The sequence below is a fragment of the Callionymus lyra genome, chromosome 1, assembly GCF_982586985.1.
Source record: "Callionymus lyra chromosome 1, fCalLyr1.hap1.1, whole genome shotgun sequence".
In the NCBI taxonomy this organism is placed as follows: Eukaryota; Metazoa; Chordata; class Actinopteri; order Syngnathiformes; family Callionymidae; genus Callionymus; species Callionymus lyra.
The window spans coordinates 39,299,889-39,319,220 of record NC_141818.1 but is presented as its reverse complement, the minus strand read 5'-3'; the positions used below and the strand labels follow the sequence as shown (position 1 = coordinate 39,319,220).

The 19,332-nt window shown below is 39.9% G+C and overlaps 1 protein-coding gene across 1 annotated transcript in view; it reads left to right on the top strand.

Moving 5' to 3' along the window:
* Window positions 1-14,553: 14,553 nt before the first annotated feature.
* Window positions 14,554-19,332, top strand: part of cxxc4 (CXXC finger 4) — a 42,595-nt gene continuing 37,816 nt past the window's right edge. Inside the window, exon 1 of the mRNA XM_087807267.1 lies at window positions 14,554-14,803. The gene's annotated coding sequence lies outside the window, so the exon portion shown is untranslated. The remainder of the gene's footprint in view (window positions 14,804-19,332) is intronic.

Sequence of the window (19,332 nt, the reverse complement as noted above, 5' to 3'; positions counted from 1 at the left end):
CACTCGAGGTCGGTCGTATTTGAAGGATGAACCCGGCGCGTCAATAGATAGAGAACCAGGAGTTATAACAGTCAAGCTGTGGATATCCTGGTGTCGGGTAATAGCCCATCCCAACTTCCCCCTCCCATTAACTGCCATCAAAGGGCCCCTGAGCAGGACAGTTAACCAGCAAGCAGCGCAATGAAAGGTCCCTGAGACCCTTCTGCAGGGCGCATTCGGAGGTTGTTGTCGGTACTTGTCAGGCTTCCTTCTCCCTCTGGATTTGGACCCTTAGGCTAAAGAAAGTGGAATCAATAATAATATATTTCATTTTTACTGAGCATTTCAAGCTTTGAACATCAGTGGTTCCTGTGTAAAATGACGTCACTACTCTGTAGGAACCAAAGGGACAGCGGGAACCAGAAATGAATCGGATAATCTTTGTTTCATTATCTTAATCCGTTTTGGAGAAACTCTATCATAATGTTACTCAAAATATTGCATTTAAATGTAGTTCCCTTCAACTTCAGTCTGAGAGGTGATCCGTCCTTCTCTAATACACAGTTAAACTAAAATAAAGGTAGCTTTGAAAAGGATGGATGATTAAATGGATGGATTGTTTTATTACAATTATCCGTAAAACTAAAAGATAACTCATAAAATGTGGTGTTTTTCAACTTGTCAACAGCAAGACAAAAGCAGTCCCGGTGGTGTGAAAACTACTGTAAATCCTAATCACAGATAATCTCGTCGTTCCCCCTCGGCCTGGTGTGCGCCCCGACACTTCACTTGTAAATACAGCACCACGGCCCTGTGCTCACAACCCGGGGTGACCCGAGTCCAGGCACACTTGTCACTTGTGTGATTTCACACCTTGGAACTGACAAACTTCCAGCTTTCGGATTCAAATGATTTACAGTGGCCGTATGAACGCAAGGGGAAAATGGTTGAAACCTGCTTTTTAAAGAGCTTTATTGTCATTTGGGGGTTCATAATAACCTAAAATACGCTTCATTTCCACTCATTTATTTTAAATGGTCGAATAATTCTTGAGTATACAAAAGATTTATTGCCAAATATATTAATTTACTTTCTTTTTAAATGATAACATCTTAGATTAGAGAACATTTAACCCTATTATCCAAAAAGTTTAGGCTCCATTATTGGGTGGATTTGTGATGATTTACAACATCAACAAAACAGATGGCAAAAAAGCAAAACGAGCTCCTGGTCGTCGTCGTCAAGAAGCTGAGAAAAGCAGCACTTCTAGAAAACCCACCGGTTGAATTAACACACATTTCACCTGAGGCTTTTACAAACACACACAATGTCTTTACGTTGGGGTAATAACTAGGTGTCCAGTGTTGTGGCCCTAATACACAACCCTGTGACTACAGGGTTCCCCCCTGACAAGATGTCACCCACCGCTGCCCCTCCTCCCGCCGTTATCTTGAAAGACAAGAGAGAGTCGTTAGCTCTGCTCTCACACCGGCTAATTGTTTAAGGCACCGCAGGGGGTTCTGGGTCACGGTGTAGGGGAAACAGTGAGAGTCACCTAAAGCAAAAAAAAAAAATCTTGAATCGAGTGACTCGTGGGTTTCCGAGTCGTCACCTGCACACACACGCGACACCCCGACCTGTTGGCTCGCGTCCGTGGGAGCGAGTCGACTAACGAAGGCCAGAGTTCCTGTCGGGGGAACAGCAGGGATTTGCACGAGGCCATTGAAAAGGCGGCTTCTGTTCCCGTGACGACCGCAATTAGCTTCTGGTTCCCGCATTGCTAGCTGCAGGTGCTTCCAGCTCTCTCTCTCTCTCTCTCTCTCTCTCTTCAGGTCATTCTGTTCCTAGCATCGTTTTATTCTTGTGCCGAACTGATCGTACACCTAGAAGTCGGCGACAGATCCTTTAGAATCATGCTGGTTCCAGATGGAACCCCAGGGCACTGTAACTGTAGCAACATTTTTTTTTATAAAAGTTTTAATTAATAACAAACTAAACTTTTGGATTTATCTAGCTTGAATACAGGCAATAGCTGGTAAAACCAGATGTAGTAATAATGCACCATCAAGTTAAGAAAGTCACAATATATTAATAAATACTCAAACTACTTTTTTTTTTTATTCCTTTGAAGTCTTTCTACCACTTGTTTTTTAAGGGTGTTGACTCAACTCAACGTTATTTATAAAGCTCTTTACAGTAAGTAAGTAAGTCATTTTTATTTGTATAGCGCTTTTCCAGACCAGGGTCACAAAGCGCTTAAACAATCAAAACAATATTCAATAAAATATATACTTTAAAGATCAAGATAAAACTGATAATACAACAGGAGTTCCAGAAAATCAAGGAAAAGCCTCAACAAATAAAAAAGTCTTAAAACAAATAAAAACGTCTTAAAATAAAACAACACCAGTCGTTACAAAGTGCTGTACAGTGAAAAGAAATCATAGTTAAAACACACAACGGTAAAAACAATATCAAATAAAACAAATAAAAAGCACTTAAAACAGCTCAGAGTCTCATGCTGTGTTAAAAGCCAGGGAATAAAAGTGTTTTAAGACAAGATTTAAAAAAATGTCTTGCTGTTGAGAGTGTGAATAATGAATCATAGTAATAAAGATGACGGTAATGTCAGCCAATGTAGTTTAAAGTTGTGTTTTATTCGCTGCTTGGGCTGATGTTGACCCCTACTGGTGAAAAAAGATATTGCTTTATACACTCTGCCGCCACCGGAGTTTAATACGGAGTCGTTCACATCCACAATGAAGCTGTACCGCAATAGTACTATAAAAGAGAAAAGTGTATTTTTTTAGAACCAGAAACAACTGGAGTTTCCAGCTGTTTTGTGTCAATTTCCTTTGTTGAAATCCGAATGGTAAATACAGAAATAATCATAGCAGATCACGTTGTCTTTCTTTTTATTGACTAGTATTGCCAGTTAAGTTTTTGCCAGTGTCTAGTCTTGGAAATATTTTGAATTAAATTGTATTTGTCTGCAAGACAACTCAAAAACGGAATCAAGTATTTCATAGAAACATAGCTAATAGACACAACTTAAATATAATCACCTGTTATTTTGTCCAGATATTAGAAGGTTGTGATGGTTTCCTTATTCATGTTGCCATGTGGCATATATATATATATATATATAATTTCTATTCTATAAATCAAATTTAAACAAAGAAATGTGATTGTCGATGCTAATTCTTAAATGCTATGTTTACATTTGTCTCTTTTCTTAAAACAATTAGACACCCCTGCACTAGTCCCTTCACCCCCGAGTCTAAAGTTAAATTGATCGCTGTATTGTATGGATCTGAATATTGGGATTTCAATCTCTACTCGGAGAATTCCAGATTCTACTAGTAGACATTGGAATTCTACCAGGACAATCTCCAATTCTGAGTAAACATAGTGAGTAGTCTATAACATATGTTTGACATCTAAGTGCAAGAAAAACGATAACCTCTGTATTTTTTTGTTGCAAAACAAAGTGTTAGAAAAATGATAATTCTTAATTGTATTGTTGATTTTGAAGCTTACCTATAGAAGTTCAGATTCCAAGTCTGTATGTGTAGATTCAGAATAAAATCATGGTTTGTTTAACACCATATCATGAAAATAAGTTTGAGTCACGGGACAATCCGCAATGGTCCAAATGAATAAGGTCTATGACCTGGACAGACGGCTGTCCCCATGGTTACCATGTGTATTAACAGAGGGGTTATCAGATATCTAAAACATGAAGTAATTCACCTAGAATAGTAATGGTGAATGTAGGCTTACCTACGCTGACATTTTAGGTATGAAATGTTTCAGTCTATTTTACATAACATTTTGATGCAATCCGAATTTCTCCTATTAGAATACTCGTAGAGATTGGAATTCCAATCTCAATTAGTAGAATCCGGAACTCTACTACAACTCTACTGTGACATATGTCAACGTATATAATGTTCAATTGTATAAATCAAATTATTCCCTTCAGCCCGAGTCTAAAGTTAAATTGATCGCTGTATTGTTTTTGTTGTAAATGAGACTTTTATTTACATGTTTACACTCACTCTAAATTACGCTGAATCATCACAATGGAGTCCTCCGGCATCAGTAACTAGATGTGCTACATTAGAACAGTTAAGACTGTGACCCCCTGGTCACTGATGGTCTGATGACGCAGTGTCATTATTTTCAGAGTCCACTAGATGGCGGTCTCTGCACTATTTTCCTCTGTTTTAAACAAACTGTTCTAATGAAAAATCTAATATTTTTTGAACTGATGGCGCCACCTACTGACCTCTAAACAACATGCCACTGCTTCATGAAGCTTCATCAGCCCATCACTAGTATTTTGGGCACATCATTTGTTAATTTCTTAGTGATACCTTATTTAATTTCACAATATTGTCGGGAAAATCTATTCCCTCTACGTAGATTATTAAAATCCAGGTAGAATAACTCAAAAACCAAAAAATGTGTTTTTAAGGATGTTTTCGTTGTTTTAATTCAACCTATTCTCCGATTTTTGTATCTGTCTGCATGAAAACTAACCTAACTAAGCGAAAATTGCAGCTAGTTTGATATACTTTCAGTCTAGATCAAAGATGAATCTATTTCCAATCCAACTAAACTTGATTTTTATTTTGTCCCTCTTCTTTTCACCACAGTTCCATTTCACTTTTCTATATTTAAACTTCTATTTCAAAGGTCATGTGACTTTGAGACAATTGATTTTTCAGTCTTTTATAAGTGTTTTCTCAACCCACAGCTCATGTTTTTCAGACAGATTTAGGCTCTTTCTTTCTTGCTTATCTATCGACCGGGAAAAAAACCCTGACTGTCCTTCAAGATAGCGTTCTGTCGCCGCCTCAGGGTCTCTTCATGACGGGCAGGACACTTTCAACACGTTGTCTGTCACCTACGAGAGCTTCTGAGCCACCGAGCCGTGAACCACTTAAACCCAACAGGAAATATAGGAGAAAAAAAAAAAGCCAAAGCTGTAATTTGAGTGTCAAAATCAGGGGGGCGAATGCACGGGAGCCGAGATTAAGGAATTCATCTGAAACTGGGGCAGACGCCGAGGCATTACGGTAATTAACAGGGTTGTCGTGCATCGGAAAAATAAGAAGCGATTCCGACTCGGAGCACGAAGCGTGTCACAGCTGTGCCGTGACACGTCAGCCCCCCGCCCGCCCCCTGAAAGCCATCGCTGATTGTCGCAAGTCCTTGGCGGTGACCTTGTGCCCACGCTGTTATGAGCAGGAGATGGTTGACGATTAATCTCAGCCGCACAGGAGAGAAGCATCTGGTGAGACGTGGAAGACACAACCCCAGCATTCCCTGATACCCCGACCAGTTCACATTGATTATTTCATCCTGGACTACAAAATGCACTAATTGAATACATTCAAAAAAATGGTTTTTATCTTCCAAACTGAAGGAGCGAACAGCTGCTGTATGAAAAAAAAAAAGGAGATTAATCTTCAACCTCTTGTTCGCTGCCTGGTCACTCGGAGTAATCTTGTCATTCATCATTCCAGGACATCCTTCTATTCCTGCCACTCTAGTCTGCTACTCTTGTAGAAAAACTCCTGACTCTGTAGAGGACGAAAACAACACTAGTCTCTGACTATTTGAGCTGTAGCTCTTCTCCAGATTGTTTTAATGTTAATAAAAAAGCAAAATAGTTGCATTTTATTCATCAATAATCCATCAAAAGAGGTTTTCATATATAGACTCGGACCCAGGTCACTAATTTAAAGAGGTTTTCATACTACAGACTAGGACCCAGGTCACTAATTTAAAGAGGTTTTCATACTACAGACTAAGACCCAGGTCACTTATTTAAAGAGGTTTTCATACTACAGACTCGGACCCAGGTCACTAATTTAAAGAGGTTTTCATACTACAGACTAGGACCCAGGTCACTAATTTAAAGAGGTTTTCATACTACAGACTAGGACCCAGATCACTCATTTAAAGAGGTTTTCATACTACAGACTAGGACCCAGGTCACTCATTTAAAGAGGTTTTCATACTACAGACTAGGACCCAGGTCAATCATTTAAAGAGGTTTTCATACTACAGACTAGGACCCAGGTCACTAATTTAAAGAGGTTTTCATACTACAGACTAGGACCCAGGTCACTAATTTAAAGAGGTTTTCATACTACAGACTAGGTCCCAGGTCATTAATTTAAAGAGGTTTTCATACTACAGACTAGGACCCAGGTCACTAATTTAAAGAGGTTTTCATACTACAGACTAGGACCCAGGTCACTCATTTAAAGAGGTTTTCATACTACAGACTAGGACCCAGGTCACTCATTTAAAGAGGTTTTCATACTACAGACTAGGACCCAGGTCACTCATTTAAAGAGGTTTTCATACTACAGACTAGGTCCCAGGTCATTAATTTAAAGAGGTTTTCATACTACAGACTAGGACCCAGGTCACTCATTTAAAGAGGTTTTCATACTACAGACTAGGACCCAGGTCACTCATTTAAAGAGGTTTTCATACTACAGACTAGGACCCAGGTCACTCATTTAAAGAGGTTTTCATACTACAGACTAGGACCCAGGTCACTCATTTAAAGAGGTTTTCATACTACAGACTAGGTCCCAGGTCATTAATTTAAAGAGGTTTTCATACTACAGACTAGGACCCAGGTCACTCATTTAAAGAGGTTTTCATACTACAGACTAGGACCCAGGTCACTCATTTAAAGAGGTTTTCATACTACAGACTAGGACCCAGGTCACTCATTTAAAGAGGTTTTCATACTACAGACTAGGACCCAGGTCACTAATTTAAAGAGGTTTTCATACTACAGACTAGGACCCAGGTCACTCATTTAAAGAGGTTTTCATACTACAGACTAGGACCCAGGTCACTGATTTAAAGAGGTTTTCATACTACAGACTAGGACCCAGGTCACTAATTTAAAGAGGTTTTCATATATAGACTCGGACCCAGGTCACTCATTTAAAGTGGTTTTCATATATAGACTCGGACCCAGGTCACTAATTTAAAGAGGTTTTCATATATAGACTCGGACCCAGGTCACTCATTTAAAGAGGTTTTCATACTACAGACTAGGACCCAGGTCACTCATTTAAAGAGGTTTTCATATATAGACTCGGACCCAGGTCACTAATTTAAAGAGGTTTTCATATATAGACTCGGACCCAGGTCACTCATTTATAGAGGTTTTCATACTACAGACTAGGACCCAGGTCACTCATTTAAAGAGGTTTTCATACTACAGACTAGGACCCAGGTCACTAATTTAAAGAGGTTTTCATACTACAGACTGGGACCCAGGTCACTAATTTAAAGAGGTTTTCATACTACAGACTGGGACCCAGGTCACTTATTTAAAGAGGTTTTCATACTACAGACTCGGACCCAGGTCACTAATTTAAAGAGGTTTTCATACTACAGACTAGGACCCAGGTCAATCATTTAAAGAGGTTTTCATACTACAGACTAGGACCCAGGTCACTAATTTAAAGAGGTTTTCATACTACAGACTAGGACCCAGGTCACTCATTTAAAGAGGTTTTCATACTACAGACTAGGACCCAGGTCACTAATTTAAAGAGGTTTTCATACTACAGACTAGGACCCAGGTCACTCATTTAAAGAGGTTTTCATACTACAGACTAGGACCCAGGTCACTAATTTAAAGAGGTTTTCATACTACAGACTAGGACCCAGGTCATTAATTTAAAGAGGTTTTCATACTACAGACTAGGACCCAGATCACTAATTTAAAGAGGTTTTCATACTACAGACTAGGACCCAGGTCACTAATTTAAAGAGGTTTTCATACTACAGACTAGGACCCAGGTCACTAATTTAAAGAGGTTTTCATACTACAGACTAGGACCCAGGTCACTCATTTAAAGAGGTTTTCATACTACAGACTAGGACCCAGGTCACTAATTTAAAGAGGTTTTCATACTACAGACTAGGACCCAGGTCACTAATTTAAAGAGGTTTTCATACTACAGACTAGGACCCAGGTCACTAATTTAAAGAGGTTTTCATACTACAGACTAGGACCCAGATCACTAATTTAAAGAGGTTTTCATACTACAGACTAGGACCCAGGTCACTAATTTAAAGAGGTTTTCATACTACAGACTAGGACCCAGATCACTCATTTAAAGAGGTTTTCATACTACAGACTAGGACCCAGGTCACTCATTTAAAGAGGTTTTCATACTACAGACTCGGGTCCCATGCAGTGGAATAAAACATGCAACCAGTAACTTGTATCCACTGAACAAATTAAAAAAACAAAAGTGTATTTACTTTTTGTGTCCCAGTGTACTAAATATTTTTAAATGACATTTGCAGGAAACCACCTTAGGGCTGGTTCGACCAATTTAGCAGTTTTTCTTTTTGTACGATGGTACTAGTACTGCTGGGCTTATCGAAATATTGGTGTTATAATCTAAATGGACACTAGAGGGCAATGTGTCCAATGCTTTAGAGCGGAAGTCTTAGACCTCACTCCACACAAAAATGGACTTGTTACGTTTCTTGCACTTTTTCATCCTAAATTTAGTGAAGATGACGTCATCACTCAAAATTGGGACTTAAAAAAATAAAATGGATTTAGTTTTTGTTTTTATTTGATGTGTTTCACTGTTGGTGAGTTAAAAAAAAAAGTGTTTCGTAATAATAATAATAATTTTATTCATATAGGACTTTTTAAACCATAGTTACAAAGTGCTTTACATGAAACGCAGGAAAACAACTACAGTTAAAAACGACACCATTAAAACAGCGCAGGAATAAAACAAGATTAAACAACACACGTTCCATTCAAGGAAAATATTATTAAATAAAAAGATAAAACACTGAAAATAAAGGAGAGTTAAAGCCCATTGATGAACCCAGTTAATGGGTTAAAAAGGCGACGTCACACAAAAGCCAGTCTTTAAAAGTGTGTTTTTTAAAAGAAGGAGAAAATAAACTGTTTAATCTTTAAAAGAGCAAAAGTAAAAGGGAAATACATTTAAAGGAACATTTTCTTCTTTAATGAATAAATATATATTTTCTGTTCTCCTATCCGCATGTCTTACTGGTAAATATTGACTTATTTATTGTGCATAAATAAACATCGACAAATTAATATAAAGATACGGCGACTGATGAGAAAACTTCAGATCAGCTGCGCCATTTAAACGTAAGATGATTTTTCAAAAACAAGAAGCCAGCTGCAGCACTTGTCGTGTCTTTCCACGTTTCCCTCTCTCTCTCTCTCTCTCTGCTCTTTCAATCCCCCTTTTTTTCCTTCCCCTCCTCTCTGTCTCTTTCTCTATCCCCCCCCCCATCCCCTCCGCCCCCCTGCGCCCTCTGAGGGATCATGGGAATTGAGCAAGTAGCGTGGCGTTCCACGCTCTAGCCCGCGGCGCTCCGAGAGGAGGCGTGCAATAATGACCTGCTCCTCAGCTCGGTCGCCATCATCGCCCTCACAATTAATTCCCGCTCGGCGCTGCTCTCCGGCGGCGGTGGCGGCGGCGAGGAGGTGGCGGCGGCGGCGAGGAGGAGGTGGGGGGGGAAGAGCAGGCTCCCTCATTAGTGCTCCTTGTAATGTGTCTGGCAGCAGTTTCCTTCCTGCCACTTGTGCCCTTCCACTGCTGCGACCATGTTTGTTTTATCGATGCCTCCCTCTGCTTCTCTGCCTCCTGGAATGACTGACACCGAGAGAGGAAAGCCTGGCTGCTGCTGTGTTTTTTTTTTTTATCCATCACAGCGCCAGGACACACATGAATACGCCGCTCTCGCCCTCGTGACAATATTCCGGCGGGTTATTCCAGGTCCACGCCGGAGGGCCGCAGAAGAGACGTTTTTTTTTTTTTTTATCCCAACGCACGCCAATGAAAAAAAAATGTCATCCCGCAGGTGTATTTATAAACAGATGATGACATTTTTTGGAGGGGGAATAGTCAAAGTTCACACTGTAAGCTCCTGAACTTTTAAACCAAAGTCTTAAAGAGAAAAAAAAAAAACCTGGATTTTTTCAGCTCCGAGCTTGACCGGAGCGGATTCACGTTTTGGTTCCGCTCCGTTTCACGCCGATGTCGGTGCAGCTCGCTGCGTCCGGCCCACGACTTCAAAGACTCTCACAGGAAGAGAATTTGAAAAAAATCTGAAATTGGAATAAAATCTTAAAAAAAAAAATGTTAATCGATGTCATACGACTACACCACACACCGCCTTGCTAGAGCCACCATTATTATTATTATTATTATAATTATTATAATTATTATACCTTTAGGCCGAACCACTTGAAAATGATGTCACAACACGATCTGGAGTTTATAATCCATGCGTTTGTTTCTTCTCGTCTGGACTATTGTAACAGTTTATTTTCATGTATTAACAAGAAGGATCTGTCTCGCCTGTAGAAAATACAAAACTTTGCAGCGAGAATTCTGACTCGCTCTAGTAGGAGAACTCACATTTCACTAATGGATCAGAATCTACTGATGGTTCCTGAACACGCTTCCGGACCAGAGGAGAGAAATCCTTCCAGACTGTTGCTCCTAAGCTTTGGAACGATCTTCCTCTCACTCTGTGTTTGATGATCTACTGACTCCTTCAAGAAACATCTTAAGACATTCTTATTCGTGCTTTTCCCTGATTTTCTGGAACTCCTGTGTTTGTCTTATGTATCTTGGCCTTTGGTAGGATATAGTTTTAACTGTGTATTGTGTTTGTTCGTTACAGTGCTTAGTGACCTTGGTCTAGAAAGGCGCTTTACAAATAACCATTACTTACTTGACCTTCAGGGTGGTCTTTGTCTTGTTTTTTTCAAATGTGACCTCTATGTAGTAGTAAGTAGATGAATGTTCCTGTTGATGTCGTGACCCATGGAGACGCCAGTGTTTAAGAAAAGATAAGATAACGAACACCTCTTATCAAAGTCAACAATTATACAGAGACTTACAATAAAAATTAAATACAATGTAGAAGGAAAATAAATGTGCTTGGTGAGTGTGTTTATGGTTTATAGTTTTATTAAGTGTGTAAAAGTCTTTATTTCTTATTTGTGATTTAAATATACACGTTGTGTTCATTTTTGTTTTGCAATTAAGCTTCTGTCCACTTGGTTACTTCCTCTGCAGCTAAAGGACCATTTAAATCCCAGCGATGACTGAGGACGAGGGGAGACAGACAATTTTGAAGACTTTTTTTTTTTGGTTCAAAACAAATTAGACCATTTACGACTTTCTCAAGAGTAAATTCAGCCGTGTCAAGTACTCGGGTAATACTACAAATATAATTGTTCTAACCGCATCACAATATTTCGTATGGTTGTCAATGTATCGTTATATGTATCGTTAGTGATGGTCTGATGAAGCTTCATGAAGCAGTGTCATTATTTTCAGAGTCCACTAGATTGCGGTCTCTGCACTTTTTTCCTTGATTTTGAACAACTTTTCTAATGAAACATCATTTTTAATGTGATGGCGCCACCTACTGACCTCTAAACAACATGACACTGCTTCATGAAGCTTCATCAATCCATCAGTAATTAAATCTCACATGAGTAAAAAAAACAAACGTTCTTTTGCTTATTGGTTTGTGTATAAATAATGTATAGACTTAGGTTTATTTGTATCCATATTTTGGCGACTGAAAGGAAACTTAACACCTAAAAGATGAAGGAAAGGTATCTGGTAAAAAACAAAAAAACACATGATCTCAAAGTAATTTATTGGTCTTTACCTTTAGACGGAGTTAAATCTAACATAGTGTTAGAAGATAATGTAACAGTAGATAACCACAGAAACCAGTCAGGTGTCTAAATATTTGAATGCTAAATTGAGTAAATATAATCTGTTAAAAAAAAGTGTAATTGCATCAGTAGAAAACTACACCACAGGGATGAGGTCCTCTTTGCTCAAATCAATTTTTGCGAATGTTCATGGTTTCCTGAGACACTCTTGAGATGAGCGTGATCTACATCAGTAGTGGGCGACGTCTTGGAGCTCCAGCATCGCTGTTCCGCCAGAAAACAAGTATTTCGCACATGTGTCACATCCTGAACCTCCTCCTGTTGGTATAAAAAAAACTTCAGTGGTTTTCAACACATGAGCTACTTGTTCAAGAAATCCATCACAGAAGTTTTCTTCTTAAAGTTTCTGAATCCTTTTCATCTAGGGTTGAGCCTAATAGCTCCTCTAAATGTGTGGTTGTGGTTGTTAGATCTAGTATTGAAGGTATTGATGTCGATCCACACTCCATCATTTGGACTCACAACGGAACCAACTTATAGAGCTTGTATTCATGGTTTCTTGACTGTCCTGCTGCCATTGGTGCCATTGGTGCCATTGGTGCCATTGGGGCATTTTTAAAGTATCACTCTCGCTTTTGTCTTGTGATATTCCCAGTGGGTTTTTTTTAATTCTCCGCAGTGTTCTCACACCGTTCCTTCGATCACCTGTGAACCTACCCAACCAACCACCCAGTCCTGAGAGAGTTTGATAGAAGATGTGAGAGAGTTTGATAGAAGATGTGAGAGAGTTTGATTAAAGACGTGCGAGAGTTTGATAGTAGTCCTGAGAGCGTTTGATAGTAGTCCTGAGAGCGTTTGATAGAAGCTTGGGAGTTTGATAGTAGATGGGAGAGAGTTTGGTGGTAGATGGGAGAGAGCTTGATAGTAGATGTGAGAGGGATTGATAGAAGATGGGAGAAAGTTTGATAGTAGATGGAAGAGAGTTCGATAGTAGATGTGAGAGAGTTTGATAGTAGATGTGAGAGAGATCCATAGTAGATGGGAGAGTTTTTGATGGTAGATGAGAGAGAGAGATTGATAGTAGATGAGAGAGAGATTGATAGTAGATGGGAGAGAGATTGCTAGTAGATGGGAGATAGATTGATAGTAGATGAGAGAGAGATTGGTAGTAGATGGGCGAGAGATTAATAGTAGATGGGAGAGAGTTTGATAGTAGATGGGAGAGAGATTGAAAGTAGATGGGAGAGAGTTTGATAGTAGATGTGAGAGAGATTGATAGTAGATGTGAGAGAGTTTAATTGAAGATGTGAGAGAGTTTGATTGTAGATTGGAGGGAGTCTGATAGTAGATGGGAGAGAGTTTGATAGTAGATGTGAGAGAATTTGATAGCAGATGGGAGAGAGTTCGATAGTAGATGGGAGATAGTTTGATTGTACATGAGAGAGAGTTTGATAATAGATGAGAGAGAGATTGATAGTAGATGGGAGAGAGATTGATAGTCGATGTGAGAGAGTTCGATAGTAAATGTGAGAGAGATTGATAGTAGATGGGAGAGAGATTGATAGTAGAGGAGAGATAGTTTGATAGTAGATGGGAGAGAGTTTGATAGTAGATAGGAGAGCTTTTGATGGTAGATGGCAGAGAGTTTGATAGAAGATGTGAGAGAGTTTGATAGTAGATGAGAGAGAGATTGATAGTAGATGGGAGAGTTTTTGATAGAAGATGTGAGAGAGTTTGATAGTAGATGAGAGAGAGATTGATAGTAGATGGGAGAGTTTTTGATGGTAGATGAGAGAGAGAGATTGATAGTAGATGGGAGAGAGATTGCTAGTAGATGGGAGATAGATTGATAGTAGATGAGAGAGAGATTGATAGTAGATGGGAGAGAGATTAATAGTAGATGGGAGAGAGTTTGATAGTAGATGGTAGAGAGATTGATAGTAGAGAGATTAATAGTAGATGTGAGAGAGTTTGATAGTAGATGGGATAGAGATTGAAAGTAGATGGGAGAGAGTTTGATAGTAGATGTGAGAGAGATTGATAGTAGATGTGAGAGAGTTTAATTGAAGATGTGAGAGAGTTTGATTGTAGATTGGAGGGAGTCTGATAGTAGATGGGAGAGAGTTTGATAGTAGATGTGAGAGAGTTTGATAGCAGATGGGAGAGAGTTCGATAGTAGATGGGAGATAGTTTGATTGTACATGAGAGAGAGTTTGATAATAGATGAGAGAGAGATTGATAGTAGATGGGAGAGAGATTGATAGTAGATGTGAGAAAGTTCGATAGTAAATGTGAGAGAGATTGATAGTAGATGGGAGAGAGATTGATAGTAGAGGAGAGATAGTTTGATAGTAGATGGGAGAGAGTTTGATAGTAGATAGGAGAGCTTTTGATGGTAGATGGCAGAGAGTTTGATAGAAGATGTGAGAGAGTTTGATATTAGGTGAGAGAGAGATTGACATTAGATGGGAGAGAGTTTGATAATAGATGAGAGAGAGATTGATAGTAGATGGGAGAGAGTTTCATAGTAGATGGGAGAGAGATTTAAGAGATTATAAGATATCCCAGACAAGCGAGAACTGTACTCAGTATGTACTCAGTAGAAAACATGAACTCGTGTACAAATGAGTCGATTAATGAAGTCAATAATCTATGACGTTTTCAAATCGTCACTTAATGAATCATAGTTTAAAGCCTCCCTTCTTTTTTATTCAGGATGTTCCCCTAAAAGAAGGAAAAGCACTTTATCTTCCCCTCTGACGGATGAGCGCGGATCAAATCGAGGCAGATAAATCAATGGATTCACACCATCACCGCTCCAACACCCATGTCTTATGACTTCCCTCCTCCCTGATTCCATTTCCATCGACTAAACGCGAGCAACATTTAAATCCGCCGCCGTGGTTATTAATTATTCCTCCGACTCTCTCTCGGAGGGAAGGAGGCGAAGGAGGAGGAGACACATGGGGAGCGACGGCGAGGCACGAAGCCTGGAACAAAGGCCCGCCACGAGGGTTCGCGCCTCCCACTGCTGGAGACCCACATACTGCCGCTGATCTGCAGACAGAGGTTAGGACCACCTAGGCAGATTTCCCCTGGGAGCTATTATCTGTGGATGATGAAATGATTTTCAGACAGCAGAGCTTCCACTTACAACAGATGTACCGGGTTTGATTCCGAGAGAGAGAGAGAGAGAGAGGGAGAAAAACAAGGTTCCGATGTATCGCTCTTTGACACAGAACTCCTGATGCATCTTCAAACGCATGACATTTATTTTACTCAATATGTTGCCTTCAAAAACAAGGTGAAAATTGGTGAACGGATCAAATATGTTAAGAGAAACAGGAGGACGGCCGAAATAACAAGCATTATTAGTCCTTCCAGCCTTCATCGCATCTCCTTTCACGGGCGAGCCTGTGACGCTGTTCGTGTTCTGACACCTTTCTGCCGGGAACAGAATCAACCTTCTCAGCAATTTTAGCCTGAGTAGCTTTGTGCAAAAACACCAGCCAGCCAGTCGTTCTTAATTGCCTTCCTTGGGCAACCGCTTCAGGTGTTGACCCTCATTGTTCCGCCTCAGACGCAAACACTAGCCTGGTGGTCATAATGTTATCCACAAACCTGTCGTATAAGCTGTTAATTATTCGTAATGTTTGTTCACACGCGGGGAGATGTCTCGTTGTGAAAACTGAAAATGGATTAAATTAAAAAACATTTATCTGTCTATGAGCTCATCTGGTTAAATGCAAGTGTCATTATTGCCTGGTGTTGACACGTCTCCACCTCAAGATGCTCTCCAGGATGATCTGACCTTCATCAACAGTCCACTCCGAGGAACACGTCTCTGGATTCAGCCGCTCGTATCTAAGATCCTCCTTATGAAGTACAGTCTGTGTCTTCTTTGAAACCCTGTGTGAGGTGCTCTCTATACAGTAGTTTCTACCTCCTACCTTGTGATAGTGATATCTTGTCATGCTGTGCATTTTTGTTGCACAGGATGACATTTTTTCATTCAGTTGAATTATTTATTTATTTTGCTTTTGAAAAGTTCTGAGATGTGATGAACTTCAAACTTCAATGTCTTTATTGTCAATGTCCCCGTCGTCCGCCATGTTTTCTCAATGTTTTTCTTCAAACAGGTCATGTCACTGGGTACATCACATCCTGTATTTGCAGTAGTATTACTCAGTGAGGCTCAGTAGTATTAGTCAGTGAGGCTCGGTAGTATTAGTCAGTGAGGCTCGGTAGTATTACTCAGTGAGGCTCAGTAGTATTACTCAGTGAGGCTCAGTAGTATTACTCAGTGAGGATCGGTAGTATTAGTCAGTGAGGCTCAGTAGTATTAGTCGGTGAGGCTGGGTACTATTACTCAGTAAGGCTAGGTAGTATTACTCAGTGATACTCTGTAGAATTACTCAGTGAGGTGCGGTAGTATTAGGCATTGAGGCTCGGTTGTATTACTCAGTGAGGCTCGGTACTAATACTCAGTGAGGCTCGGTAGATTTACTCAGTGAGGATCGGCAGTATTATTCAGTGAGGCTCAATAGTATTACTCAGAGAAGCTCGGTAGAATTACTCAGTGAGGCTCGGAACTAATACTCAGTGAGGACCGATAGTAATACTCGGTGAGGCTCGGTAGTATTACTCAGTGATGCTCAGTACTATTACTCAGGGAGGCTCAGTGCTATTACTCAGTGAGGCTTGGTAGTATTACTCAGTGAGGCTCGGTACTATCACTCATTGAGGCTCAGAAGAATTACTCAGTGAGGCTTGGTACTATTACTCAGTGATACTCGGTAGTATTACTCAGTGAGGCTTGATAGTATTACTCAGTAATGCTCAATAGTATTACTCAGTGATGCTCGGTAGAATTAATCTGTGATACTCGGTAGAATTGCTCAGTGAGGCTCGGTAGTATTACTCAGTGATACTCGGTAGTATTACTCAGTGAGGCTTGATAGTATTACTCAGTAATGCTCAATAGTATTACTCAGTGATGCTCGGTAGAATTACTCAGTGAGACATCATAGTATAACTGTGTGAGGCACCGTAGTACTACCCCACAATTCTCCATAGTATTATTGCGCTAGGCTCTGTTGTGAGGCTCAGAAGTATAACTCTGAGGCACCATCAGATGACTGAGTAATTTTTAAGGTTGTTTATTGGCCACCATCTAAGTAACAGGCGTTCAAATCCCAACTAACCCCCAGTTGTAGGATGTGAACTGGAATAAAATCTTAATAGTGCACGTGTGCATTACATCAGTTGTGTTATTACACCTTTATTAATGACGAATGACTGAGAAGCAGAGGTGACGAACCCGTGTTTACCTCGGCCCAGTTAAGGTCCTGATAAGTGCTGAGCAGAAGGGGAAATAATCCAAGACTCTGATTGAAGTCATAATTTCATTTCAACTCAAAGCTGGCATCAAAATGAATGAGCGCACACGGCGGTGGGGGGGTTTGTGGGGGGATGTGGGGGGGCTTGTGGGATGAATGTGAAAGTGTGTGAGCCACCCAGTGGGAGCTACAGGCGAAGGTGGCCAGCAGGCGGATTTATAACCGTGATGAATCCCTGAGGTCTAAGTAATTACGGCTGTCTGTGTACGGAGATGGAGGGATGAAGGGAGGTGTGTGTGTGTGTGTGTGTGTGTGTGTTTAGCTCAGGCATTTTATCTTAATCACTGCTCAGCTCCATTCAAATTAATTTGACAAGTTTCCCCAATCCTTATTAAAAACACCAAGCGCTTGCCAAGTGACAACCATCCTTCCTCCCTTTCTAATCCTAACGTCAGACGTGTTTTTTTAATAATTTTCCACAATTATAAAAAAAAAAATGTTTAATGCTGAGATGTAATAAACATCCCAGACACCAGAACATCCCCCTCAACTGAAGATCCGAGGTCAACGGAAGGTGTCGATTAGACGTCCTAGAGAGTCAAGGCACCTTGTAGAAACTTTATTTCTTGACGGCGTAGATGTTGGGTTTTGCTTCAAGCCCCCTCCCCCATCGCGGTGACTCATACCAGATCTATTTATGACCGTAGTTCGATGTAATCACTTGACATTTTCCAGCTTTGACTGGATGAATTTACGGCTTCTTGTCGCCTCAGTCGGTCATTTTTATTCTTGTAAAATCTGCCATTTTACACGTGTAGGTGAGGGTTTGTATACAGTAAACACAAGAGCGATCTGTCACTTCATTCAAACACCTCCTAATCCCCATTACAGCGAAGCCCTTCCAGTAGTTATCAGCGAATAATTATTTATTCTCTTAGACCCACTTCAAATAGAAACGTGTTATAATAATAACTTTAGTTTAAATTATAGTTTTACTTGTTGACCTTGAACCGATTTTATGAATTACATGGCGCTTAACATTGTCTCCAATGTATGTTAAATTAATTTAGTAATTTACCAAAATTTTAATCCCTGTATAATTACAAGAAACACTTATGTATGAGTGTAATTGCTGCTGTCGTATCTTTTAACTATCGTTTAAAAAAGCTTATGAGTCGTCGCTTTCAAATTCTCAGAACTTTATTGACGCTACATTTTAACGTCTGAGTCCAGCATCACATGACCTAAACACACACGCCTCATTGGTCAACAGCGGCTCCATGTCAATCACAGTCATGTATGTACTGAGAAATCAACACAGATGTAAATGTTAGTTGTTTTTTGTTTTTTTTAAGGAAATAACATAGAAACAATACTTTAATATGGTGACGAATTAAGATGTCAGTGTTTAAGATAAGGAACAGACAGTTTTACAGAGGTTGAAGTTTGACTCGCATGTTTCAAACATTGAAGTCTTCCTCTCCAAGACGCAGTTAGTCCCTCATCATGACCACGTTTTGAACTTATCACTTCATTAAGTCTGAAATCTCAGCAAACAAGAGGTTACGTGAGCGGGGTCCATTATGATGTAATAACGGCTTCACACCTCCTCCTCCTCCTCCAGCCAGCTGTAACCACGCTCCCCGCTTTGTTTATGCAACGAGTCCCTCGGAGGCGGAGACTTCCGGGATCGACAAACGACCGACCATGATGCTTGACCAATCACGGCTGAGTGGGCGTGGTTATGGTCAACACGATTTCATCATGACAAGTTTGTCAGTGGGCGGGGCTTAAGCACATTTTTGAATAGTTATAAAAACGGTATGGATGTTAACGCATCACGATTTTTAAACTTCACATTTAAAAAATAAAAAAATTCAACAACTTTAGCTTAGCTTAACTCAACTTTAACTTTAGAGGCTGAAAATTCCGCGGTGACCGACCTTGATGCTTGACCAATCACGGCGAAGTGGGCGTGGTTATGGTAGACAATTGTGTCAGTGGGCGGGGCTTAAGCACATTTTTCCATGTCAATATTTCAATGAAAAGAGAGTTTTGTACAAACATAAACATACTGATGATACAATAGAGTCAAAGATCTATTTAAGAAACACTTAAATCTACACATTAGTTATAAAAACGTTGTGGATGTTAACGCATCCCGATTTTTAGACTTCAAATTAAAAAAAAAAAAAAAATTCAACAACTTTAGCTTAGCTTAACTTAACTTTAACTTTAGAGGCGGAGACTTCCAGGGAT